The sequence below is a fragment of the Heptranchias perlo genome, chromosome 23 (assembly GCF_035084215.1).
Source record: "Heptranchias perlo isolate sHepPer1 chromosome 23, sHepPer1.hap1, whole genome shotgun sequence".
NCBI classification, from domain to species: domain Eukaryota; kingdom Metazoa; phylum Chordata; class Chondrichthyes; order Hexanchiformes; family Hexanchidae; genus Heptranchias; species Heptranchias perlo.
This window is the reverse complement of record NC_090347.1, coordinates 5954140-5982093: the sequence shown is the minus strand read 5'-3', so window position 1 is coordinate 5982093 and position 27954 is coordinate 5954140. Positions and strand designations below refer to the sequence as shown.

The 27954-nt window shown below is 47.6% G+C and overlaps 1 protein-coding gene across 2 annotated transcripts in view; it reads right to left on the bottom strand.

The window, feature by feature from the left end:
• The window catches only part of prkcab (protein kinase C, alpha, b), a 350330-nt gene that overhangs the window by 261344 nt on the left and 61032 nt on the right, over positions 1 to 27954 (bottom strand). The gene's annotated exons all lie outside the window — the stretch shown is intronic.

Sequence of the window (27954 nt, the reverse complement as noted above, 5' to 3'; positions counted from 1 at the left end):
TTCTGACCTGCCTCACTTTAATCACCCAAACTGCACGCTGTAGAGTTGGCCTGCTACGTTGAGCAATGAGAGACACGACCAGGCATGAAAACTAAATATACCTTGCCCAAAGTACAAAAATTAAATCCCCCCAACAAAACAAACCACAAATAGTAATATTCTGTGACCGTCGGAAATGCTGACTTATATCGGGCAAACGCATAAGCTCCCAAAACTCGGTTTACGTTTCTAGGGACAAATTTCCTGAGCCAGATTTCTCCAACATCAGCGGCCATTACTGCTGCAAGGCTCTGGCAGGGGTGCCGAGACCAGGTGGAGCACATTTCTGATTAGTGCCAAGGCTGGGGGAGAACAAGAAATTCAACTGTGTTATGTGCAAGTGGTTACTACAAAGACTGACAGCTCTTCCGTGGCATTGCTCACTGGTGCCTGCTCTTGAGGCTGAACAATGTCCTCACCTGGCATACAGCACAAAGCAGACAGACACGTATATCCCAGCAAAAGCCAATGGATTGTAATCAGGGGCGCCACCCCTCAGCTTCAAACCCAGATCCATGACCATCACCAAGACGGTATACTTCCACCTCCGCCCTGACCTCGCCCCCACTGGAATCCATATCCCGACTTCGTTCCATCCAAACTTGACTTTTCCAATGCTGCTCTTGCACACGCACGCACACACGCACACACCAATTCTTCCTAAACTCTGTACTAAGTGCCCATTACTCCAGTCCTGGCCCAACACAAGTGAACTGAAAATCCTCGGCCGACTATACAATCCCCTCCATAGCCTCACTCCATCTATCCTCTGCAATCTCTTCCCGCCATAAGCCTATGTTTTCAATCATCTGCCTCCTTTTTGTCCCCACTCCTTCCACCACCGTTCTGGCCTTACTCTCTGGGAGTCTTCCCTAAATCCCTCTGCCTTGTTACTTCTTTCCCCAATTCTTTTAAAGCCTTTTTCCAAACCTACCCTTTCAGCCATACTGTACCACCTCTTGTGCTACTAGTCGCGATCAGCTTTCCCCCCCCCCATCCCCCCAACACTCTGTGGGACAGTTTGAGAAGTCACTCATGTTAAATGCACTGTATCAGTGGCAAGTTGCTGTTGACTGATTTTTCCCCTCCCTAGTTCAGGGGTCAACAATGACTGAGATCAGCAAACTCACCGCGGGGCAGGAGCTGCAACCTGGGACCCTCCTTGCCTGTATCAGAAAACGTTCCTTTTCCCCTCACAGAGAAATAGGGTTTCCCAAATACCTTTTCATGAAGGCAATGCCTCCTTAAAACAATCGTGAAGTGGTTTACTTTTTAAACTGTTGATGAAAACAGCTTTAAAATGTTTACAAAAAAAATCAAAACAGCTGTGTATAGTACCACATTCACAGCTTTCCTCCGGTTCCTTCCCGAATTCAGCAGTAATTGCCTCGTCAATCTCACCTCACTCTATTAGCAAAAGATACTCGGGAGGGAAATCCTCCTGCAGCTAAACGTCATCAGTGAACAGCAGAGGCCAATGAACAGCTGCCTTCTGCCACCACCCAGTACATATGGGCTAAAAGTAGGTCTAATACTGGCTTAAAAAAAATTTACAAAGCACCTTTCATGACCTCAGGACGTGTCAAAGCACTTTACAGCCAATGAAGTAATTTTCTTTTTGAAGTGTAGTCACCGTTGTAATGTAGGAAACATGGGAACCAATTTGCGCATAGCAAGATCCCACAAGCGGTAATGAGATAATGACCAGATAATCTGTTTTTTTTTTAGTGATGTTGGTGAGGAGTAAATATTGGCCAGGACACACTTACGGGAAGAGAGAGCCTCATCCACGGGAAGAGAGTATTGGAAATCTGGGCACACACTGTGCATGATTTTCTGTCCATTGAACTACCCATATGCCCAAATGTTGGATATACTTGCGGCAGACAAGGCCCCCAACCAGATGTACCACATAGCCCCCAGTGTGTACACTTGAGCATCTGAGATTCAATATCTGCTGGACACATTTTCTTTAATGGCCGTTTTGGTACATTTTCTTGGGATTAATAGTTCCACGTACACAACTAGTGCCCAATGACTCCCATTCATGGCAGATACAGTATAATGTGGATAAATGTGAAGTTATCCACTTCGGAAGGAAAAACAGAAAGGCAGAATATTATTTAAATGGTGATAGATTGGGAAATGTTGATGTACAAAGGGACCTGGGTGTCCTTGTACACCAGTCACTGAAAGCAAACATGCAGGTGCAGCAAGCAGTTACGAAGGTAAAAAGTATGTTGCCCTTCATAGCAAGAGGATTTGAGTACAGGAGCAAGGATGCCTTACTGCAGTTACACAGGGCCTTGGTGAGACCACACCTGGAGTATTGTGTGCAGTTTTGGTCTCCTTACCTAAGAAAGGATATACTTGCCATAGAGGGAGTGCAGCAAAGGTTCACCAGACTGATTCCTGGGATGGCAGGACTGTCGTATGAGGAGAGATTGGGTCGACTCGGCCTGTATTCACTTGAGTTTAGAAGAACGAGAGGGGATTTCATTGAAACATATAAAATTCTGACAGGGCTAGACAGACTGGATGCAGGGAGGATGTTTCCCCTGGCTGGGGGGTCCAGAACGAGGGGTCACAGTCTCAGGATACGGGGTAGAACTTTTAGGACTTCACTCAGAGGGTGGTGAACCTGTGGAATTCTCTACCACAGAAGGCTGTGGAGGCCAAGTCACTGAATATATTTAAGAAAGAGCTAGATAGATTTCTAGACCCAAAAAGACATCAAGGGGTATGGGGAAAGAACGGGAACATGGTATTGAGATAGAGGATGAGCCATGATCGTATTGAATGGCGGAGCAGGCTCGAAGGGCCTAATGGTCTACTCCTACTCCTATTTTCTATGTTTCTATGTTTCTGAAGCCCCTCTCCCCATGGGCCAAAGTGAGTGCCCACGATATACCCACCACAGAGTGTTCCTGGTAAAGACAGCATGACTGCCCACGATATACCCACCACAGAGTGTTCCTGGTAAAGACAGCATGACTGCCCACGATATACCCACCACAGAGTGCTCCTGGTAAAGACAGCATGACTGCCCACGATATACCCACCACAGAGTGTTCCTGGTAAAGACAGCATGACTGCCCACGATATACCCACCACAGAGTGTTCCTGGTAAAGACAGCATGACTGCCCACGATATACCCAGTCTGCATGCAATTTTCACTTATTTATATTGCAGCGTTTTCTCTCGCTCCTCTGGAGCTGACAGCACATCAGAATGTTCCAGTTCAGCATTATTCAACTTGTCTGAATGCAATATTTTCAGACAATATTGCCCAGGTACACACAGCAATGCACAAAATGAAACATAAATAAGATGTGCCAATTTGGTGATGCTAAAGCAAAATGAGTGGGATCAGTACCGTTGAATTGTCTTTAAAATTCCCCTCCACCGATGGTCCAAAGTTACCTCCCAGTCACTCCCATTGAACAGATCTCCACCAATGGGCTACAGTCACTGCCCAGTCACTCCCATTGTCCAGATCTCCACCAATGGGCTAAAACCACTGCCCAGTCACTCCCATTGCACAGATCTCCACCAATGGGCGACAGTCACTCCCATTGTCCAGATCTCCACCAATGAACTAAAATCACTACCCAGTCACCCCCAATGTACTCCCTATTCATAGCTCTTGAAAATCCGCAGACGATTAGTGATTCCCCAGCTGATGTCCGGCATAGTGCCATCTCCAGTCAGTACGGGAGTTGACTGTGTTACTCCAGTGTTGCTGGAGGCCATGTGGCCACAGCCATTTGGGGTTCAGAAGAACGGTACTGAGATTTGTGAATTTACACAAATAAATTTTGCACACAAATTGTACTCTAACCATTGCAGTAGACCTGTGATTAAAAAAGGACACACTTACAGTTATAGAGAGTTATAGAGAGTTATAGAGTTATACAGCACTGATAGAGGCCCTTCGGCCCATCGTGTCCACGCCGGCCATCAAGCCCAGTCTAATCTAATCCCATATTCCAGCATTTGGTCCGTAGCCTTGTATGCTATGGCATTTCAAGTGCTCATCCAAATGCTTCTTGAATGTTGTGAGGGTTCCTGCCTCCACAACCCTCTCAGGCAGTGAGTTCCAGACTCCAACCACCCTCTGGGTGAAAAAGTTCTTTCTCAAATCCCCTCTAAACCTCCCGCCTTTTACCTTGAATCTATGCCCCCTTGTTATAGAACCCTCAACGAAGGGAAAAAGCTCCTTAGTATCCATCCTATCTGTGCCCCTCATAATTTTGTACACCTCAATCATGTCCCCCCTCAGCCTCCTCTGCTCCAAGGAAAACAAACCCAATCTTCCCAGTCTCTCATCATAGCTGGCTAAATTGATGACGGTTTCACCCGCTGCAACGTGCTGGAGGTGGCACATGAGCAGTATTCCATGCCTAGGGTATATCCGGGACTCAAGTCGTCACAAGTGAATTTTTTTTTAACACTATCTCCCTCTTTCTCTGTTTAATCAGCCAGCGCCAATGAAGTGAGGAAAAAAAGTCTTGGAGAAGTTACTGACCCAGTCAGAGGCAGCTGGCCAGATGTCTGAAGCAGTGTCACTCTGCCTCGTTCAGCTTCCACGCAGCACTGGCTGCTCTTGGTACCATCTTTCCATTGGTTAGGGCATCAACATTGTTCAGCATCACTCTCGTGAATTTACTTCTTTTTAAACTTGAGGCAACTTCACAACAAATCAGAATATGAAGCGATTATGTTGCAGGTTTCAGGTCGATCCAACTGATGATAACTAAACCAGGTTTCTGGCGGTGTTCATCAGTCCCCCTCCATTCAACCCAAACCCGTACTTAGGGCTGGACTGCAGGGGCAGCACTGCATTCTATGGGGAGTCAGCCTCACTGGCTAAATTGATGACGGTTTCACCCGCTGCAACGTGCTGGAGGTGGCACATGAGCAGTATTCCATGCCTAGGGTATATCCGGGACTCAAGTCGTCACGAGTCCAAAGAGCTGCCATTGGAGGCAATGCAAGACACTCCCTCCCTCCAACCCTATCGACACTCCAAACAGGCCCACAGAGATTGGCAACACAATGCAAGCAAAAACAGGGGAGAGCAGTGCAAAGCCAGGATGTAAAAAACAGCACGGGTTGGATTTTGGGAATCTCTCATTGCCGATGGTTGCTCCCGTTAACGGTGTTCCATCTGCAGGGAATGCCCGGATCTGTAGCACACCAACACATGTAATCAATTTACCCATCATCAAAACACTTCTCCAGTTACAAAGCTGTTTACAGTCGAGTGTAACAGCATCGCCCTCGGTCAGCTGAAGACAAAATACAGCTTTTGCTCCAGACAGCAGCACCATCTGCTCGGCTGAAATCAAATCGTGTGTACATAATGTTCTTTCGTTACCGTTCGGAGAGAGACTCTGCAGCCTCGACGGCCAAGACTCTTCTGTATCCAAGGTCAGAAAGGTATGGCACTTCAGTCAGATCTGGTGACGCTGAACAAGCCGTTTACAAACCAGCCTGCGGTCACCTCAGTTGATATGCTGATAGGAGAGTCCAGTGTTGTCACTGGGTTTTATTAATGTATTTGTCCCGATACAGTCCAGGGAACAAGCAGCTTAAGCAGACAGCCCTTCAACATTGTATAATATTCTTAATTTATCACTTCAAGGTGTTCCCACCACCATGGTCACCACTGAAATGATCACCAGGTCATTTTTTTTTTAAAGTGATGTTGGCGGAGGGCTAAATATCGGCCGAGACACCAGGGAGATCTCCCCTTCTCTTCTTCGAATAGTGCCATGGGATCTTTTACCTCCACCTGAGGGGGCAGATGGGGCCTCGGTTTAATGTCTCCTCCGTAAGAACATAAGAAACAGGAGCAGGAGTAGGCCATACGGCCCCGCGAGCCTGCTCCGTCATTCAATAAGATCATGGTTGATCTTGGACCTCAACTCCACTTTCCTGCCCTATTGCCATATCAATGACCATCTCCAACATGAGAGAGTCTAATCACCTCCCCTTGACATTCAACGGCATTACCATCGCCGAATCCCCCACCATCAACATCCTGGGGGTTACCATTGACCAGAAACTTAACTGGACCAGCCATATAAATACTGTGACTACAAGAGCAGGTCAGAGGCTGGGTATTCTGCGGCGAGTGACTCACCTCCTGACTCCCCAAAGCCTTTCCGCCACCTACAAGGCACAAGTCAGGAGTGTGATGGAATACTCTCCACTTGCCTGGATGAGTGCAGCTCCAACAACACTCAAGAAGCTCAACACCATCCAGGACAAAGCAGCCCGCTTGATTGGCACCCCATCCATCACCCTAAACATTCACTCCCTTCACCACCGGCGCACTGTGGCTGCAGTGTGTACCATCCACAGGACGCACTGCAGCAACTCACCAAGGCTTCTTCGACAGCACCTCCCAAACCCGCGACCTCTACCACCTAGAAGGACAAGAGTAGCAGGCACATGGGAACAACACCACCTGCACGTTCCCCTCCAAGTCACACACCATCCCGACTTGGAAATATATCGCCGTTCCTTCATCGTCGCTGGGTCAAAATCCTGGAACTCCCTTCCTAACAGCACTGTGGGAGAACCTTCACCACACGGACTGCAGCGGTTCAAGAAGGCGGCTCACCACCACCTTCTCAAGGGCAATTAGTGATGGGCAATAAATGCCGGCCTCGCCAGCGATGCCCACATCCCACGAACGAATAAAAAAATAAAATCCCCAAAGACTGCACCTCTGACAGTGCAGCACTCCCTCAGCACAGTACTGGAGGGTCAGCCTGAATTTTGTGCTCAAGTCTCAGTTTTGGGGCTCAAATCCACACCTTGTGACTCAGAGGCGAGAGTGCGATGAAGGACTCAGAAGGCACATTTTCCATGTTTCCCTCCCCCCTCTGCTATTCTGCTGTAACCATTCACACCTCCTCTGGACCCATCTTTTGTTTATTTACTTGTCCCATCATCACCTCCTTTTTGCCTTGCCTCCCCCTCTTGTCATTTAATCACTCCTGCCTCCATCCTATCACAGACCTTCCCCTTTGTTCTTTCCCTTCCCCTCTTCCCATCTTTTCCCTGGCTCTGTAATTGCTTAAAAACGGTCAATCTCTCACATCTTCCAGTTCCGATGAAAGGTCATTGACCTGAAACATTAACACTGTTTCTCTCTTCACCGATGCGGATCTGTGCCGGATCTGCTGAGCGTTTACGGCCTTTTTTTGGTTTTTATTTCAGATTTCCAGCAGCTGCAGTATTTTGCTTTTGTTCCAATGTGTGCAAATCTCACTTTAGGTTTTTTTTTTTTGAGATCCCAGTGACTGCACTGCAATTCCAACTTGAAGCCCTGCGACGTGGCAGGCTTGAGGGGAAAATCGGTGCACCGTTTGTCAGGTCTCACCTTGCACCTGGCAAGTTAAATTCAGAAACAGCTTGGGAGCAGAATCCAGCGAGAGATGCCCCTCCATCCTCACACACTGAAAGGTAGAGGTCTCTGTGCTGATTCATCACCATCTGCGATTTACAAATTGTCAGGTATTTATTTGGCATGAAATTGATTGCACTTATTTATGAATTATTCATACATTAAAATGGAGAAATCAATATATTGTGGTTCACTAAATCCACAGGAGAGGAAAAAACACTCAGTTACTGGGTAAGCCACTAAAGAAAGAGAGACACTGAGAAAGACACTAATCTTGCATGTTAGGTTTCGTTAAGCAGTTGTACAAATCGCAGGTGCCATGTGCGTGAAGTTGTTTTGTTAGACATGTTTGCCTGGCAGAATTAAACTGCATCCAAACCAGAGACTACGAACTTCTCCTGAAATTCACAGCGACCAGGACATGTAAAAAAAAATTAAAGGGGAGGTGGAGAATTGCAGTGCTCAAAACTGTCGGGTTTAATCAGTTTAAAAAAAAAATTCGTTCACGGGATGTGGGCGTCGCTGGCGAGGCCGGCATTTATTGCCCGTCCCTAATTGCCCTCGAGAAGGTGGTGGTGAGCCGCCTTCTTGAACCGCTGCAGTCCGTGTGGTGATGGTTCTCCCACAGTGCTGTTAGGGAGGGAGTTCCAGGATTTTGACCCAGCGACGATGAAGGAACGGCCGATATATTTCCAAGTTAACCGTGAGCTTTGCTTCACCGCCCCTGCAGTCAGCGAGGAGCCAGATTTTTGCTGAATTGGCCACAGGTTTCTTACTCTCTCCCGGGAGGTTGTGTGATTAAAGGATAGATTAGCATTGCACCGTGTCTGGATGGGGCGAGCTGGATAGGCCTGATGCCCTTCTGTGCAGTACGAAGGGAGTGCTGCAGTATCGAACGCACCGTCTATTAGATGAGGTGTTAAACCGAGGCCCCATCTGTCCTCTCGGGTGGATGCAAAAGATCCCATGGCTCGACTTCAAAGGAGAGCAGGGAAGTCCTCCCCGGTGTCCTGGCCAATATTTATCCTCCAACCAACATCACTAAAAACAGATTATCTGGTCATTATTCCCACTGCCGTTTCTGGGATCTTGCTGTGCGCAAATTGGCCATTGTGTTTTCTACATTATAACAGTGACTACACTTCAAAAGTACTTAACTGACTGTCAAGTGCTTTGGGGCGCCCCGAGGTTGTGAAAGGTGCTATATAAATGCAAGTTCTTTCTTTCTTCCACCCTTATTTGCGTCGTCACAGGAAGGTGAAGATAAAAAGGAAGAAACCGCAAATGCTGTAAATACACGGCGGGTCGGTCAGTGTCTGAAAGAGAAAAGATTTCATTCAAACCCAGGATCTGCATCCAAAACATTAACCCATCTTTCCTCTGATGGACCCGCTGAATACGCCCAGCATTTTCTGTTTTATTCACAGGAAGGTATCACACTCATACATTCGGTGCCTGGGTTACCCAGAAAAATGTCAGGAGAAATCACAGCCACCGTACAGAGGATGGTTCACTGGTCTCGGCTGTCACCAAACTACTTATAAACACAGTCAGTTCGCTATTTGGAACTTGCCGTACCACGTTACAGTCAGTTGATGCAAGAAGCAGACGCAGCCATTAGTCCCGATCTGCTCTCCGCACCCCAAAGAGTTGGGATATAACCCTCCGAGATCTCTGCACTCCTCCAATTCTGTCTTGCGCATCCCCGATTTTAATCGGCCACCAACGGCAGCCGTGCCTTCAGCTGCCTAGGCCCAAAAATGCTGGAATTCTCTCCTCCTTTAAGACGCTCCTTAAAAACCTACCTCTTTGACCAAGCTTTTGGTCACCTGTCCCAATATCTCCTCGTGGCTCTGTGTCAAATTTTGTTTGGTATTCGAGAAGGATTAAATCAAATGGACTCAAAGACCTCCCTAATCCAAGGTTACCTTGTGTGACCTGGCACAAATCATGGCCAGGAGATCTGCCACATCAGCCCTCGGCTAAGGAAGTGGGTGTGGGAAGGAAAGAGTAAGTTAACCAGGGTCCCTGCTTCTGATCACCTTCAGTAACCCTTGCAGGAAAGTGCACATGCACGAGTGTTGGGCAAGAGTCAGAATCAAGCTCCGATGTGATGGCTCCACAGTCAAATAGCTTTCTGGCACTCATCGTCTAGGCTCACATGAACAGTTGGCCCAAGTTGTCAGAAGATGGCAGGCATTCGTGAAACCGCACCTCATTAGGAGTCAGCACCTACAGGGAGAAGGACGGGAGTCACACACACAAGTTGCACAATGCAAGGAAACAGGGACAATGCCCAAAGAACAGGAGAGGTGGGAAGGAACCCACAGATCATGCAGCAGAAAGCCCAGCCTCCCTGCTGAAATCTGACTCAGTCCAAGTGCAGAGTTTGCCAAGAGGAGTGGAATGTAAACGGTTCAAGTACAGTTTTAATCTGAAATTCAAAAACAGAAGCAGCAGAGATTGGCACCTCAGTGAAACTCACTTCTACACAAATTGGACAATAATTGCTGCCATCTCCAACTCAAATCCAGCCAACAGGCAAATCTGCAGCACTGTCCAATTCCAACCTGCAATTTACAATCTGCTAATCCCACACGGACTGGCACTGCATGCTACAAGGAGCAATCCACACTAAATCCAAAATCTGCTTCCTTTCCTTTTTTTTTACATGAGCTGATGAGGCAACTGGCCAATTGGGAGGATTTATTGAGCATGGTTTCAGAATGCTCAAAATTATGCGTGCACGTACACAAAACACACTCACCTGAATACACACATGCACGCACACAGACACACATTCACGTACAGAGTTACGATGGCTCCCTCAGCTTGAACCAGCCACTAACACTGAGCAGGTTCCCACATGAAGAACGGGCCGTTGGATGAGGTACTGGAGGGCAGCCATTACTTGTGGACTGCACCATCACATCTGGGTCACCACTGTCAGGGGAAGGAACGGGGTAAGTGGACCAAAAGAAAACCTGGTGCTCACTGGGCACTAACCATTCAAGTCTCACTGGTTCAGTTCGGGAGTCACTCGAAGTCTCGGATGAGATTACTGCATCTTAAATCACTCCCAGAGATCTGCTCTGTGCAGAAGCCTGGATTTCAAGGACTTCCAAATTAGTCCGATCACATAATGCTTTTTGAAGTTGTGGTTCTTTAAAATTTGCAATTACATAATGTTTTACTAGGGGGGAGAAATATGGATTTCAGTTCAATCGTGAACTGAACACGAAACCATTGTTTAATGTAAGTAAATATTAGGTGAAGACTCGATCTATAATGCACTCAGCGTTGCCTTTTGTACATGAAGATCGTTTTCATCTGAGCTTTCATGTGATTTTTCTCTGCTAGTTTCAGATGTTATCTATCGTCAGACAGAGACATAGAAAATAAGAGCAGGAGTAGGCCATTCGGCCCTTCTAGGCTGCTCTGCCAGGAACTCTCTGCGGTGGGAATGAATGGGCAGTCGCTTTGGCCCATGGGGAGAGGGGCTTTAGAAACATAGGCAATAGGAGCAGGAGTAGGCCATTCGGCCCTTCGAGCCTGCTCCGCCATTCAATATGATCATGGCTGATCCTCGATCTCAATACCATATTCCCGCTCTCTCCCCATACCCCTTGATGCCTTTTGTGTCTAGAAATCTATCTAGCTCCTTCTTAAATATATTCAGTGACTTGGCCTCCACAGCCTTCTATGGTAGAGAATTCCACAGGTTCACCACCCTCTGAGGGAAGAAATTTCTCCTCATCTCAGTCCTAAATATCCTTCCCCTCCCAGGCACGAGCCCAGAGGAAACAAGGCAGCCCCTACCCCATCCATCGACACCCGCTCTCAGAGTGGCACGAACATGGCCACAACTATCAATGGAGCCCTGCATCTTCTCCAGGTCTCCATGACAGGTGATGAGAAAAGGAGACACAGACACGCAGACAGACAGTAAAACAACACAAGGAAAGAGATGAGACAACAGGGATATACAAAGGGAGAGATTGAGACTTACACAAAAGCAGAGATACAGAGATGACTGGACGAAAGTGAGAGACAGCTCGAGAGGGATATTTTAAAAATTCTTTGTCCACGAACAATATCAAGAGGCATTAAATGGATTTTAAATTTTAAACAATAATTCTTAATATTTCACAAGGTCAAGCTTCTGACTTGAAAATTTGAAGTTGACACACAAAATGAGGCAGGAAAGGGAGATTGCAATTTGAACACAATGGTATTAATTGTGCCTCGGAGCAGGACGGGCAGGAGCTTGTGTCTCGGAGAAGTGATTTGACACCCTGCAATCAGTGCTGCAATGGATTAAAATCTGACAAGATAATAAAATGCAGAAAGCTTGACTAACAGACAGTCAGTGACGCTGTCCTCATCTCTGACAATAATCCACAAGCGTACAATTTTAATACAGAATGTTAATCGGGGGCTGACTCCCTCCCCTCGTGCACAGAACTGCTCGGCAGCAATTTAACAGCTGCTCTCGGATAATGTTATTCCGCACAAGAGTCTCACTATTCCTGCTACATGTGCGTGTGCACACGCGCTCACACCTTATTACGTTGGCCAGACTAGGTATTCTGACCAGGCGAACGGCTCTACCTTCCTGACCAGGTAGCCACAAGCTTAAGGCTCGTCACTCAAATCTGGCTGCTGCACTGGTGAAAGACCAGTGCCTAACCCGGCCCAGTACTGGCTATTAACCTTTGGTACTCGGGGTCTAATCTGCACCCGAGTGATGGAAGGAAAGCTGGCTGTAAGAGTCCCATGTGTTTTTTTTTAAATTCATTCTCAGGCTGTGGGTCTCACATACAGGCCAGACCTGGATGGTAAGTGTCCTTCCCCGAAAGACAGTAGTGAACCAGTTGGGATTTTACAACAATCCAATAGCTTCATGGTCACAAGTATTGATACCAGCTTTTCATTTCCAGATTTTTAAAAAAACTGAATTCAAATTCTGCCACGGTGCAATCTGAACCCACGAACCCTGGATTATTTAGTCCAGGCCTCTAGATTACTAGTGCAGTAATAGAACCACTACACTTCCATACCCCTGTGAAAGGGAGTTTGGACAGTCTCAATCCAAGGGAGGGGGAACAGTAGAATACGTGAGCGTCCATTGCATTTAGCTGGAAGATTTAATTGGATCACTTGGGGTCGTACAATTGTCTTCTCATAGATACTGAGAAATCAGTCTGGGATGTTCCAGTGTCCATAGGTGGTTGTCAGACTCTTCTGCAGACAACGCTCGTTCCCCTTCACCCTATCCACACCCATTGTCTTATGGTCACTGCATTATATAAATTCTCCTCATGGCCCCTCTGGTTCTTTTGCCAATCACCTTAAATCTGTGTCCTCTGGTTACTGACCCACCTGCCACTGAAAACAGTTTCTCCTTATTTACTCTCTCAAAACCCTTCATGATTTTGAACGCCTCTATTAAATCTCCCCTTAACCTTCTCTGCTCTAAGGAGAACAATCGCAGCTTCTGTAGTCTCTCCACAATAATCGAAGAATTTGACAGTGAAGGCGTCGTCTTGTACCATCTGGCACTCAAGCAGATTAAACCTCAGACTCCAGATTAGAAAGTTCTAAGTTTGAATCCCAGTTACACCTGAGACCTGCCCGGTGTCTTCTGCTGGAGGACAGGTGTCCTCAATCGCTCCACCTTCTTCACCAAGCATCTTTCTCTGCAGATCAAACAAGAATCCAGTACCATTTCCCTGTATGGACAGGTCATAGGAACAGGAGTGAGGCCATTCAGCCCTTTGAGCCTGTTCTGCCATTCAATTAGGTCATGGCTGATGTGTATCTTAACTCCATCTACCCGCCTTTGTTCCATAACCCCCAATACCCTCACCTAACAAAAATCTATCCAGCTCAGTTTTGAAATTTTCAATTGACCCCCCCAGGCTCAACAGTTTTTTTGGGGGGGGGGGGGAAAAAGATGTTCCAGATTTCCACTATCCTTTGGGTGAAGAAAACGGCCCAGCTCTAATTTTAAGATTATGCCCCCTTGTTCTATGCTCCTCCACCAGAGGAAATAGTTTTTCTCTATCAACCCTATCAAATCCTTTAATCATCATAGAGTGATTACAAGACAGAAGGAGGCCATTTGGCCCATCAAGCCCGTGCCAGCTCATTGTAAGAGCAATCCAGATAGTCCCATTCCCCTGCTCTTACCCCGTAGCCCTGCAAATTCGCTCAGGGATCGACTAACCATCTTAAACACCTCAATTAGATCACCCCTTAATCTTCTATACTCAAGGGAATACAAGCCCAGTTTATGCAACCTGTCCTCATAATTTAACCCTTTTAGCCCCAGAATGTCGATCCCACATTCCTGAACATGGGATGACGGATGTGAGCTCACTGTTTGCTTTTTTCTAATGACTGCAACATTTTTTAAATTTAAACTCAGTCAAGAATCTGTCAAACTTCCATCCCCCACTCTGCACATAAAGTACAAGTGACAAGAGCTGCAGCTTACAAATCTCTACAGATGTGATTTTTGTGCAATAGCTGGAAATTGTGTTATTTTTATCTCTGAAGTCTTTCATGATTAATCTGCTTCATCCCTAGACAAGCTTTCACCTAAAGAGACACCAGGCTACGTAAACAGCGCCATACCCAGTGAAGGGTCTCCATTCAGCTGTCACGACAAAGATACATCTTTGAAGTAAACAGCACATAATTAATGTACATGAGCCAGTCAAGTAAATAAAACGAACCCTCGACAGTATTATTATATCCTACACATTCGTTCCCAACAATCTGTCGTGTGTATTTTTAAACTGGCATTTCGGATGTTGACTGACAGGTTAATCGAACAATGCCGTTATTTTTAGATCATGAAACGGTGACAGAAGCTTCCATCCCATAATACTCACCCAGCAGGGACGCGTTTAATACAAGTGCCACGGGCTATCGTGTGAACGGCAAAATGGTGAAGATTACGAAGTGCTCCCCGGTCCCAAGGCTCACACAGACATCAGTCTTTTGGATGAGACGTTAAACTGAGGCCCCGTGGATGTACAAGATTCCGTGGCACTATTGCAAAGAAAAGCAGGGGAGTTCTCCCTGGTGCCTTGGAAAATATTTATCCCTCAACCAACATCACTAAATTTTAAAAAAAATCACATTGCTGTTTGTGGGACCTTCCTGTGTGTAAATTGGCTCCCAAGTTTCCTACATTACAACAGTGACTACACTTCAAAAGTAATTCACTGACTGTAAAGCTTTTTGGGACATCCTGAGGTCGTGAAAGGCACTGTATAAATGCAAGTCTCTCTTTCTTTGGGGGGGAATCAACCATGGAGATTGAGAGGAGGATTGAAAAACCAATGCAATCACCTGATAGCAAATGGTTTCTAAAAGAAAGACTTGCATTTATATAGCACCTTCACAATCTCAGGACGTCCCAAAGCGCTTTACAGCCATTGAAGTACTCTTGAAGTGTAGTCACTGTTGTGATGTAGGAAACGCGGCAGCCAATTTGCGCACAGCAAGATCCCACAAACAGCAATGTGATAATGATCAAATAATCTGTTTTAGTGGTGTTGGTTGAGGGATAAATATTGACCAGGACACGAAGGAGAACTCCCCTGCTCTTCTTCAAAATAGTGACAGTGGGATCTTTTACATCCACCTGAAAGGGCAGACGGCACCTCGGTTTAACATCTGATCTGAAAGATGGCACCTCCGACAGCGCAGCACTCCCTCGGTACTGCACGGGAGTGTCAGCTTAGATCACGTGCTCAAGTATCTGGAGCGGGACTTGAACCCACCACCTTTGACTCAGGAGGAGAGAGTGCTACCCGCTGAGCCACGGCTGACACAGATTATAGTCCTGGGACAGGTCACCCACTCACTCAGTTCAACACTTCCACCATCCAACTGGAACGGTCAGATAACCACTTCTGAATTTATCAAAGGGCTGAAACCAGTAACAATGATGGTGGATGGGGGGTGAGTAATGTGCTTGTTGGGATAAACAAACGTTCAGCCCAGAACACTGACCTTTCTCGTGGGTTTTGATCAACCACAGCTCACTTCCAATGTTCCGCAGGCCAGAATCACTAAATGAGCCCTTGATTACTAAGATTAAAAAAACCACTGCATCATCTCCTGCTTTACAACATCCTTCACAGTGATGAAGCAGCCCATTATTGTGAACAGTGCTAACTCCCCACGAGGTCAGTGTGTCCGGGTAGAAAGTGTAACACTCGGAGTGCACTGTGCACCCGACCCTCAGTGAGCCGTAACACACCATTCACGTACTTAAACCGATCACACCGACAGGCCAGACCTGTACAACACAGCGAATCACAACGATAACGTAAATCCATTCAAATGCAGATTCAAATTCTAATTTTGCACCAGAAATGCAAACACTTGAACAAGGAGCACAATAAAACCTGTGCTTTACACAATGTATTGTCTTCGTTTAATTGTGATACAACTCATCAGCGCAACTCCTGAAGAGGGACTTGGCATTATGTACTAGGTGGTGAAGTGGAACAAACATGGTCTGTTATGCTGCAGATAACTCTGCTTACAAGTTAATGAGCTTTCCTGGCAATATTCAACAATGGGAGAACGTCCCTGGGACCAACGGTGAAACAAGCCAAACAGACCGTCACTGCAAGTGGTGGATTCATAGGAGGGCTACACCAGCGCAATATAGGACCCAACAAACAAGGAATCTACACGAGAGAGTGAGAGTGAAGCTTCAGCAGCGCCCAGACGCCATCTGCCCCAGGGAGTAAATTAGAGCCTGCATTTCCCAGCAGGGCCATGTTTCGAAACTCCTCAGGAACAGTCACTGACTGGGATCTCGGGTGGGTGGAGAGAGGAGCGGAACGTGTGAGCTATCCCAAAATCTCTCTTGCACACCGAGAAGTGGCCAGTTACAGAAAGGCACCAAAACAGGAGACCCTGCCCAAACGCCTGACTGGGAAACAGTGTAAGGGAAGGGGCGAAATGTTGAATTTGGGGGGTGGGGAGTGAACAGGGAGACAGCAGCCTGGGAATCAGGCACAGATTTACTGTACGATATTCAGATCACATTGGATGCTCAGCACAAAAACTGAAGGATGTTCAGTCGAGTTCGAGAAGATCCTTCCTCACTCCTGTATTACTCTCGGCTCCCTCACTTCCTCACTCCTGTAGTATTACTCTCGGCTCCCTCGCTTCCTCACTCCTGTAGTATTACTCTCGGCTCCCTCGCTTCCTCACTCCTGTAGTATTACTCTCAGCTCCCTCACTCCTGTATTACTGTGGGCTCCCTCACTCCTGTATTACTGTGGGCTCCCTCGCTCCTGTATTACTGTGGGCTCCCTCGCTTCTGAACTCCTGTATTACTGTGGGCTCCCTCGCTTCCTCACTCCTGTATTACTCTCGGCTCCCTCGCTTCCTCACTCCTGTATTACTGTGGGCTCCCTCACTCCTGTATTACTCTCGGCTCCCTCGCTTCTGAACTCCTGTATTACTGTAGACTCCCTCACTTCCTCATTCCTGTATTACTCTCGGCTCCCTCACTTCCTCACTCATGTATTACTGTGGGCTCCCTCACTTCCTCACTCCTGTATTACTGTGGGCTCCCTCGCTTCTGAACTCCTGTATTACTGTAGGCTCCCTCACTTCCTCACTCCTGTATTACTGTGGGCTCCCTCGCTTCTGAACTCCTGTATTACTGTAGACTCCCTCACTTCCTCATTCCTGTATTACTCTCGGCTCCCTCACTTCCTCACTCATGTATTACTGTGGGCTCCCTCACTTCCTCACTCCTGTATTACTGTGGGCTCCCTCGCTTCTGAACTCCTGTATTACTGTGGGCTCCCTCACTTCTGAACTCCTGTATTCCTGTATTACTCTCGGCTCCCTCGCTTCCTCACTCCTGTATTACTGTAGACTCCCTCGCTTCCTCACTCATGTATGACTGTGGGCTCCCTCACTTCCTCACTCCTGTATTACTGTGGGCTCCCTCGCTTCTGAACTCCTGTATTACTGTAGACTCCCTCGCTTCTGAACTCCTGTATTACTGTAGACTCCCTCGCTTCCTCACTCCTGTATTACTCTCGGCTCCCTCGCTTCCTCACTCCTGTATTACTCTCGGCTCCCTCACGTCCTCACTCATGTATTACTGTGGGCTCCCTCGCTTCTGAACTCCTGTATTACTGTGGGCTCCCTCACTTCTGAACTCCTGTATTCCTGTATTACTCTCGGCTCCCTCGCTTCCTCACTCCTGTATTACTGCAGACTCCCTCGCTTCCTCACTCCTGTATTACTCTCGGCTCCCTCGCTTCCTCACTCCTGTATTACTCTCGGCTCCCTCGCTTCCTCACTCCTGTATTACTCTCGGCTCCCTCGCTTCTGAACTCATCAGTAATCTGTTCCAACACAGCCTAACTCCCAAAATGAACAAAAGCATCATGCACTAAACTAGGCAGCGTTTCCAATTTTCCCACTTGGAATTCTCAGCCCCTCGGACCTACGACTGCTGAAGGTGCCAAGTTCATGGTGTTCCCAGAATAAGGGAGGGGGAGGGGACTGGCGCCCATCGCGACGGAGGTCACAAGCTGATGCTGTCAGGGTCACCCACACGGGCGAACAGCCTGCCAATACACATCGATTGGCTCACCCACGAGGGTAAGGGACCCCTTGGGGTGGGGCGGGGGCAGGGGGGGTGACGGTGGTAGCAGAAAGCTGTGGAACCAAATACCGGCTCGAGTCGGCACCTTCAGGACAGGGGAGCGAGAAGAGCCGGGAAAAGCAATGCAAAGAGGGGTAAATAAAGGGAGCTCCCCACCCCACATACCCTGCCGCGCTGCTGATCGTCTCAGACCCCTTTGTACTCCTGTAGCGAGGTGTGCAGTGGGAACCAGTGCCTCTCCATGGGAAGGGCAGGTGCTGACTGAAAACAAGTGTTTGTATTTATACATTTACATAAACATTAATATAATGTGTACACTGCGACAGCCAAATATAGTGAGGCCAGAGGCTATAAATCAAACCCCACGCCTAGTGGGAAGAGTTTGCAAATACTGATCTCCTGCTTCGAGGAAAGGTTAATAACACCGACACCTGTGCAGGTAAGGTACTGTGAGATTCTCTGGGACAGGGGGCAGTGAAGGGATGGAGACTTAAAACTAACACACTTCACAGTGTGACTGGGGAATCTGTGGGTGTCAGTGACAGAAACAGCCTTCAGGGCAGAGGCCTCGGTTAGAGTCCAGTTAAGGCTTGGCTCCTGACTCCCTCCTGTAGTCACAGTTTGATGAATGTTCTCGTCATGACCCACAGCCTCCACTACACACACACACATCCTTGAAATGTGGGTCTCATCTACTAACGTCTCATCAATGGTCAAATACATGCACTGGATCAATGGGCTGTCATCTGATTCAGTCAGACACCAAACCCCTGGGCTCCACTCAGCTTTACAAACACTGCTTTGAAATTTGAACACAGATGCTTATTAACAGCTTCTACAACTCTTATTATAATCCCACCACATTCAGACTTTACTGGTGTCTCTTCAAGCAGTGATATTCCATTCTTAACCCGACACTGGCATTAAATCCAGCTTCTGGCACTCAGTTTTCTCAGGAGAAGACTTGCACAGGGTGAGGAGAGCAGTTCTGGATACATATTAAAACATGCACTGTCCATAATTGTTTGTGATAGATATCTAGATATAAATAGATATATAGATAGATATAGAGATAGACTATATTTGAGGATGATATTCATGGACAACTCCCACTCCAGCCCAGAGTACCCGAGTATCCCAGGTATCTATTTCTTTGCTCACCTAATGCTAAAACACAAGGGTTTAAAAGGGACAAAAGAGAGTGTTTAAAAGGGGCAATATTTCCCTGATTATTAAAGCTTCCTTGAAGTAATAAGAAAATGGAGTCAGCCCTCATCAAGCTGAACATCACAAACTTGCATCTGAAAGGGGAACATGACCAAAACAGTTGAAAAGCAGCAAGATTAGTAAAAGGCAGCAAAATTTCTTGAAAGATGCAAGAAACTGAAGGGCCTGGCTCTAGAAGTTGGGGAATTGCGACAGTGATGCTTCAGTTATATAAATCCTTGGTCAGACCCCATCAAAAGTACTTCACCTCACCTCCGGAAGGTTCTATTGGCCTTGGAGGAGGTACAGCGCAGATTCATCAGAATGATACCAGGGCTCAAAGGGTTAAATTACGAGGCCAGGTTGCACAAATTTGGTTTGTAGTCCCTTGAGTTTAGAAGATTAAGGGGTGATCTAATCGAGGTGCTAAAACGATAAAGAGATTTGATGGTAGATGCAGAGAAACTATTTCCTCTGGTGGGGGGAATCCTGAACAAAGGGCATAATCATAAAATTGGAGCTAGGCCATTTAGGAGTGAAATCAGGAAGCACTTTTTCACACAAAGGGTAGTGGAAATCTGGAACACACTCCCCCAAAAGGCTGCGGACACTGGGGTTCAGTTGGAGCTTTCAAGACTGAGATCGATAGATTTTTGTTCGGTAAGGGTATCGAGGGATTACAGAACAAAGGCGGGTAAATGGAGTCGAGCTACAAATCAGCTATGATCTAACTGAACGACGGAACAGGCTCGAGGGGCTGAATGGTCTCCTCCAGTTCCCTTTTCCAAGTTGGGTGTAGCCAACTTTTCTCAGGTGGTAAAAAATTGGGAAGAGGTTTGTATAATGGTGGTGACATGATCACTAACCAGCACGCTCGGTATGGGGAGTCTCCAGAACCCCCTCCCCAAAGCCGGCCACGTTCACACAGCGTGTGAAATATGTAGAACGAAGAACAAAGCTCATTACGGTTTGCTCGTGGGATGTGGACGCTTTTAATGCCCATCCCTCATTGCCCTGAGACGGTGGGCCTCTGCTCTGAACCACTGCAGCCCCACAACAGTATGGAGGTAAGGAATTCCAGGATTCTGACCCAACGACCATGAAGGAACGGCGATAAACGTCCATGTCACGATGGTGCGTGACTTGGCAGGAGAACTTGGAGGTGATGGTGCAGGGGAGGGAGGTGCGGTGAAAGTGACCTTGGCGGAGTTGGTGCAGTGGAGCCTGTGGATTGTATGTCGTGCAGCCACGGTGCGCCAGCGGCTTGTACATCAAGTCCTGTCGATGGGCCACCAATCAAGCGACTGTCCTGAACGGCATCAAACTTCCTGGACGTTGTTGCGCCTGAACCCATTCAGGGGAGCGGGGGAGCGTTCCACCACACTCCCAAATCAAGCCTGGGCGATGCTGTTGTTATACAGATGTGCAGTCACGATTTCAGTACTTTCAACACAAGATACGTGCCAGATAAGCTCTTATTTATCCAACCATGGAGGGTGGCAGGTGGATCAGTAACGAGTTCTCACACAGCAAACAAAGGGACTCCAGCCTTCGCTAATCCTTAGGAGTTACACAAATATCTTTACGTAACACACCCAAAATAACCGTCTCTGACCAGCTGCCGAGGGGGTGGCCCAAGCCTCCATCTTCCTAGCTCCCTTTTAAGGTTTTTTATCTCTTGCTTAAATGTTCTTGGTCAATACTTTCCCTTCTCTCCTGAAACCTTGGACTCCTTGCTGGGTGAGGGTCCACAGGAACCTGGCTCCCCTTAGTGTCGCACACGGTGGCCATGGCCATTCTTGATGTGGGAGTCTAGGCAGGGAATTTTAATAAGTTATTCAACTGTAGGGGCATCACAGTCAAAGCTGAGCCTGACCCGATATCCATGAGCTGGAATTTGTCGGAGTGCAGTACAATTGGACATTTGTATCCTGGACTGGGGTGGGGGGTGGAGAAAGAGCCTGGGTTGCTGCTCCCAGTTACTAGACATTTAGACATCGATGCCTCCCCCCATCCACTAAACCCCTGCTGGAAAGAGGGTGTTTGGGTATTGGTTGCAACATCCCATCACTGAATACCCTGCCAACACTCACTGTCTAAGCTCACACTAGAACAGCCACTGGGGTGAGGCACTGGAGGATTTCAGCACCCATGGAACATTCACCAGCAGGAGGCAGTACTTCCAGGGGACGAGGGGAGGTGGAGCCAGAGTGGGGAGGGCGGAGGGAGTAACTGGAGACGAGCGTATACTCGAATCTCACCGGCCAGTTCTAGCTTTAGTTTTGATGCAGCTGAACAGGTCACAACTCCTGGGAATCTGAGACACAACACAGGCTGCAGTGTGTCACAAGGCTGTAAGATATTGCGGGTTGAGAGAGCACTGCAACGGAACACATTCTAGAAGGAAAGAACTTGTATTTTTATTGAACCTTTCACGAGGTCAGGATGTCCCAAAAGTGCTTTACAGCCAATTAAGTACTTTTTGAAGTTTAGTCACTGTTGTAATGGAGGAAATGTGGCCCCAATTTGAGCACAGCAAGATCCCACAAACAGATAATCTGTTTTAGTGATGTTGGTTGAGGGGACAAATATCGATCAGGGACAACGGGGAGATCTCCCATGCTCTTCTTCAAAATAGTGCCGCGATCTTTTACGTCCACCTGAAAAGGGCAGGCGGTCCCTCGGTTTAACATCTCATGCGACAGACGGCTCGTCCTACGGTGCAGCACTCCCTCGGTACTGCACTGGGAGTATCAGCCTGGATTATGTGCTCAAGTCTCTGGCGTGGGGCTCGAACCCACGACCTTTGGACTCAGGAGGTGAGAGCGCCACCAACTGAGACACAGTTGACACCTATTCACCGAGTTATCTCCAGGCAGAGTCAGAGCAGCCCTTCCCTGCTCCCCGGGTCCATTTCTGAAAGAATAACGTAGTTCACAAAAGCAGAGTTCCGTCCTGCTGGCTCCGATTTTATTTCTGGCTCACTCCACCATTTCATCATCCAGGCCACTTTATTTATAGGCTCTGGTCTCAGCTTTGCTGGAACTTTATCATTTTATTCATGAGTTAAATTGACTATTTAACATTCATATATGACCAGAACAGTAATTCAACATGTTCTATATGAACTGGGATTATTAACCTCAGTTTACATGGCCGCCCTCTGTCTTTGTTCTACCTACTCACTAACACTCCTGAAGGAGGTAAAGAATTCCACACTTTTGAGGGTCTGTGAAAGAACGTTAAGGAGGTGCGTCTCAATTGCATGACAACGAGGGTGAAGAGCAGAGAGGAACAAGGGAGCAAAGTTCAGGAGGATGAACAGGCAAAGGAGCGTCAATAAAACAGACCAGAGTACGTGAGGAGAGAAGAATCAGCCTTCAGATAAACTGTTTCTTGTATCATGACATGGTATCATGAGGAAAGACTTTTCTTTTAAACACAGTGAGTGATTAAGATCTGGAATGCGCTGCCCGAGGGGGTGGTGGAGGCAGATTCAATCACTGCCTTCTAAAGGGAACTGGATAAGTACTTGAAAAGGAAAAAATTTGCTGGGCTATGGGGGGGGGGGGGGGGGGGCGGAGTGGGACTAGCAGGATTGGTCTTGGATAGAGCTGGCACGGACTCGATGGGCCGAACGGCCTCCTTCCGCGCTGTAACCTTTCGATCGAGCGTGGGAATGGGAGTACGATGTTGGAGGAGGCTCTGCAGATATGGGAGCAACTCAAAATATTGGACATACCTGGACTTTATGGAGAGGTGAGTTGGAGGAAAATGTTTGGGACAAGACGGGAAACAGAGGCTCATGGAGAGGCCTTAACAATAGGGATTGTAACATAAGAATGAGAATTTTAAAAGACAGACTCAGACACAGATACAGATTATTTATTTAACTTTTAATAAACAATAACTGATATGAATGTTCTTAAAAATGTAGAAATAAACTTAAAATATTGTACAAACCCCCAGAAAATGGCTACACGCACTTAAACCTGAAGTTGAAACGGAACAAACTAAATAGGGCCCGATGCTACATGTCCAAAACTGAGCAGAGTGGGTGAGGCGAGAGTGAAGAGGGGTAACACTGGTCCAGCAGACCGAGTCAAACCTTGAAAAGGCAAAAAAAATCTGAAATAAAGGAAAACGCACAAAACAGTGCGGATGAAAATTCTGATTTTCTGTCCGGGATTTCAGCTTGAAGCCGTGCCAACAATCACCAATGTAAGGACTCGCACAACACCAGGTTATAGTCAAACAACTTTATTTGAAATCACAAGCTTGAAAGCTTGTAATTTCAAATAAAGCTGTTGGACTATAGCCTGGTGTTGTGCGAGTCCTTACATTTGTCCACCCCAGTCCATCACCGGCATCTCCACATCATCAATCACCAGTATCAAGGTGCAACCGCTGGCTACCAGGATTCCCAAAACTCCAGGATCAGCCTGGAGTCTCCAGGAATTAAAGATTCAAGATTAATCTGCAGGACACTGCTGCGAGCAAATCCAGGGAGAAAAACAATAAGGGCGTTTAAAAAAAAAGTACTTTTTTTCCCCCCATTTTCTTTTAACACTTAGTTATCCGTTAGAAAAGTATTGGGACAGGGCACTTGGAGGTAAGCTCCAGGAATCCGTCCAACCAGAGGTGGCAACCCTACTGTGTACAGAAGCTAAGACATCACCAGTTAGCTCAGCAGCAGAATGAATGTTCAGGCCCCAGACTCCACTGAAGCCTGGGGTGGCATCACTAGACAGGTCCCCTCCCGATCGATCATTTCCCACTTGCTTTGCTGGGCCATCAGGTTAATCATGACTGCCACAAGAATGAAACTGCCGTCGCAGCTGAGTGGAGTTTAACCGAGACTTATTGCTACTTCAGAAAACAAATTTAATATTGACACTAACCTTTCAAAGCAATTCATTACTCAAATCTGAACAAGCACTGAAAGCAATAAACCAGCCAGACTAGGAGAGGAATCTCCCTTTGGGGATGTGCGTATATTTATTAATATTGCATCAGGAATAAACTTACAGTTTCATCACATCCTCAGCTCTTCACATGCAACAGGATACTCTTGAGGTGCAGACACCACGCTGTAAGGCAGACGTTGCACAAAGACGATGAATCGACAGTTACATTTGTTTTTGGTGGGGTTAGTCGGGAGAGAAAACTCGCCAAGGTTTCTTCGGCAGCACCTCCCAAACCCGCGACCTCCACCACCGAGAAGGGCAAGGTGCGTGGGATCACCGCCACATGCACGTTCCCCTCCAAAAATCACACATACTGTCCTGACTTCGACATTATCAGCCGCTTTCATCGTCACTGGGTTAAAATCCTGGAAGTCCCTACATACCGGCAATGTGGGAGCACCTTCACCCCACAGTTCAAGGAGGCCCACCATCTTCTCAAGGGCAACTCTCCTGTGAAGCACCTTGGGATGTTTTACTGTGTGAAAAGGTGCTATATAAATGCATGTTGTTGTTGACGACGACATCTGCCACCATTCAGTGGAAAAGTTTGCAATCTTCCTCTTTCACCAAAGTTTGGAAGTCTAACATGAACTTATCAGACACGGAACATCTTAGTGCAACTTCCAGGGGTTTTTTTGTCCAGCAGTTGTGAGTGGTACTTTGAACAGTGATTGCTGAGAATGTGGACCTAGCCCCTGCTCTCTTCCCCTCCCCTGCCATATCAGGCTGGCAGCTGCGCCCCCCCGCCCCAGATCTGGCCATCCCCCAGGACCTACTCCCCCCACCCCCGGAGCTGGCCATTCCCCCACCCACCCCAAGCCTGGCCCCGCTCACACTACCTCCAGATCCAACCTTCCAATCTCTCTCCAGACCCTCCACTCCATCCCCCACCCTTTCTCTCCCCACCAATGCCCCCCCCCAACCCCCATCACCAATACCCCAGCTCTCCTTCTCCCTCCTCCCCCCCCCCCCCCCCCCATCACCAATACCCCGGCTCTCCTTCTCCCTCCCTCCCCCCCCATCACCAATACCCCGGCTGTCCTTCTCCCTCCCTCCCCCCCATCACCAATACCCCGGCTGTCCTTCTCCCTCCCCCTCCCCCCCCCCCATCACCAATACCCCGGCTGTCCTTCTCCCTCCCCCCCCCCCATCACCAATACCCCGGCTGTCCTTCTCCCTCCCCCCCCCCCCCATCACCAATACCCCGGCTGTCCTTCTCCCTCCCCCTCCCCCCCCCATCACCAATACCCCGGCTGTCCTTCTCCCTCCCCCCCCCCCATCACCAATACCCCGGCTCTCCTTCTCCCTCCCCCCCCCCATCACCAATACCCCGGCTCTCCTTCTCCCTCCCCCCCCCCCCCATCACCAATACCCCGGCTCTCCTTCTCCCTCCCCCCCCCCCCTATCACCAATACCCACGCTCTCCTTCTCGCCACCCCCCCCCCCCCCCAGCTCCCCCCCCCCCCAAATCCCTCTCGAGGTGGAAAACATTACACAACAATGGATTAAGTGTCAAACCCAGGCAGAGTCGAGAGTTTAAACAGAGCAGTCATTAAGCAGGGCACGGCCCAACTCAACACTCAGTTACTATATTTACTTCAGATCACAAGACTTTACTGCCCAACTACTTCAAATTTGTATTACAAAGTCTCAGAAGCAGTTCCTAAGTGGTGATAAATCACTTTCCTCAATGAAACCCTCACCCTAATTATCAGTTATATCGTTTCCTCCACTTTTCCTGTAATCTAGCAGGATGAGATCAGGAGGTCACTGTGAGCAACATTTACGCAGGTCATTCTATACAGCAATACACTGGGAGGACTTTTGAGAATCTCCCCGCAACCTTTACGACTGTGGCGTCTGATCTCCTGCCCCTATGTCAAGGGGAGGTTGAGGCCGCACCACCCTTGGAGGCCTGTTCCATTTTTAGTTCCCATGGGAGCTGGAGCTCTCCAGTTCCCGGTCTTTTCTTTATTTCCCTTCCTACCCTTACCCCTACTGTGGATTGCTCCCTCAGCACTCCCCACCCCGCACCCCCACATTTGGTTCTGTATAGTTTTAGTTTGCGCATGTAACCTGCACTCTTGAACGTAGCACCAGCAGGGAGCTGGCCGACAGCTGTGTGTCTGTGAGAGAGAGAGAGACTCAGACTAGAATCTTCACCATCCAAAACCCGGATTTCCTGCCTCATTAAGAATTCATACAATGATTTCCTGTATCTTTGAGAATGGGCCAATGTGCTGATGTGAACACAATAGAAGCCAAAGCGCTCATTGTTCTCTACTGCGTTTAGCTCTGCTCTAAATCAAACTCCAAGCTGCACCAAATACAAGAGGGACACGGGTAGAAACCTGCCCAATTACATGGGGGAGGATTGGGGGGAAAAAAAAAAGGGGCATGCAGGGAGCAATGAAGCACTGCCGTTACACAGCCCACACCAAGTTTAGTTATTCTGGGCCAAGGTACCACTTGCTCGCTGCAATTAGCCTCCAGTGTTCTGGGGGAACCCGTACTAAGGAGAAAAAGGCAGTCAGGATTCCTGCTCCAGATCACTAACCAATCCCCCCCCCCGCTGGAACATGCACGTGTATTGACGTCAGATCAGGATGGGACGAGGTGTGACGGTAAATGCTGGTGGGCTAATCAACCATCATGGCTGTGGAAATGCATTCCAACAAAGAATAGGTGTTTTCAGAAGGGAGGAGAGAAATCTATTTTTTTTTAAAATGAGAATTACCGGGGATTTAAAAAGGTTTACACAGAATACATCTGCATTTCAACAACACATTTTCTAACTAACCCATCTCACAATACATCACAAAATTAAAACCTGCCCCAAATGGATGACCGAATAAAAGGGATTAAGGATATTTAGGCAGTATAAGCATTTTAAATGTTCCACCATCACCCCTCCATCTGTATCTATTAAGCTTTATTTAATACCACACATTAAAAATACACATTATCCATATTTGATTAAATGGTTTCTAAGCACAAAATGGCTCCAGTCCCAGAGGATTTCGTTACCTCTCAGCACAGTTTGTCTGATTGAAAGTGACTCCGTCCAACATAGGAGTCAGAACAAGACAAGCAAGTGGAAGAAGGGTCAGCAACTCTCAGCCTTCAAGAGCAAGTTGGAGAAGGGCTGTTGTGGACATCGCTGGGAAGGAAATTAGTACGAAGAACGTCACTGGCACGATTCATTCAACTGGCGGAAACCAAACAAAACGCTCAGCTCAGATATATTCTGAGGGTGGAAGAAATTGAGAGAGAAAAGTAAATAAAAACAAAATTTCTATTCAGAACTTCTAAATTAGGAGCCATTTCACAGAACTGTGGGTAGCACTCTCACTTCAGAGTCAGAAGGTCGTGGGTTCAAGTCCCACTCCAGAGACTTGAGCGTAAAATCTAGGCTGACGCTGTAGTGCATTACTGAGGGAGTGCTGCACTGTCAGAGGTGCCGTCATTCAGATGAGACATTAACCTGAGGCTCCGTCCATCCTCTCGCATGATAAATATTTCCACGACCACGATTCGAAGAAAAGCGGGGGAGTTTTCCCCCCCCAGTATCCTGGCCAATACTCACCCCTCAACCAACATCACATTGCTGTTTGTGGGACCTTGCTGGTTGCTGCTTTTCCCACATTACAACGGTGCC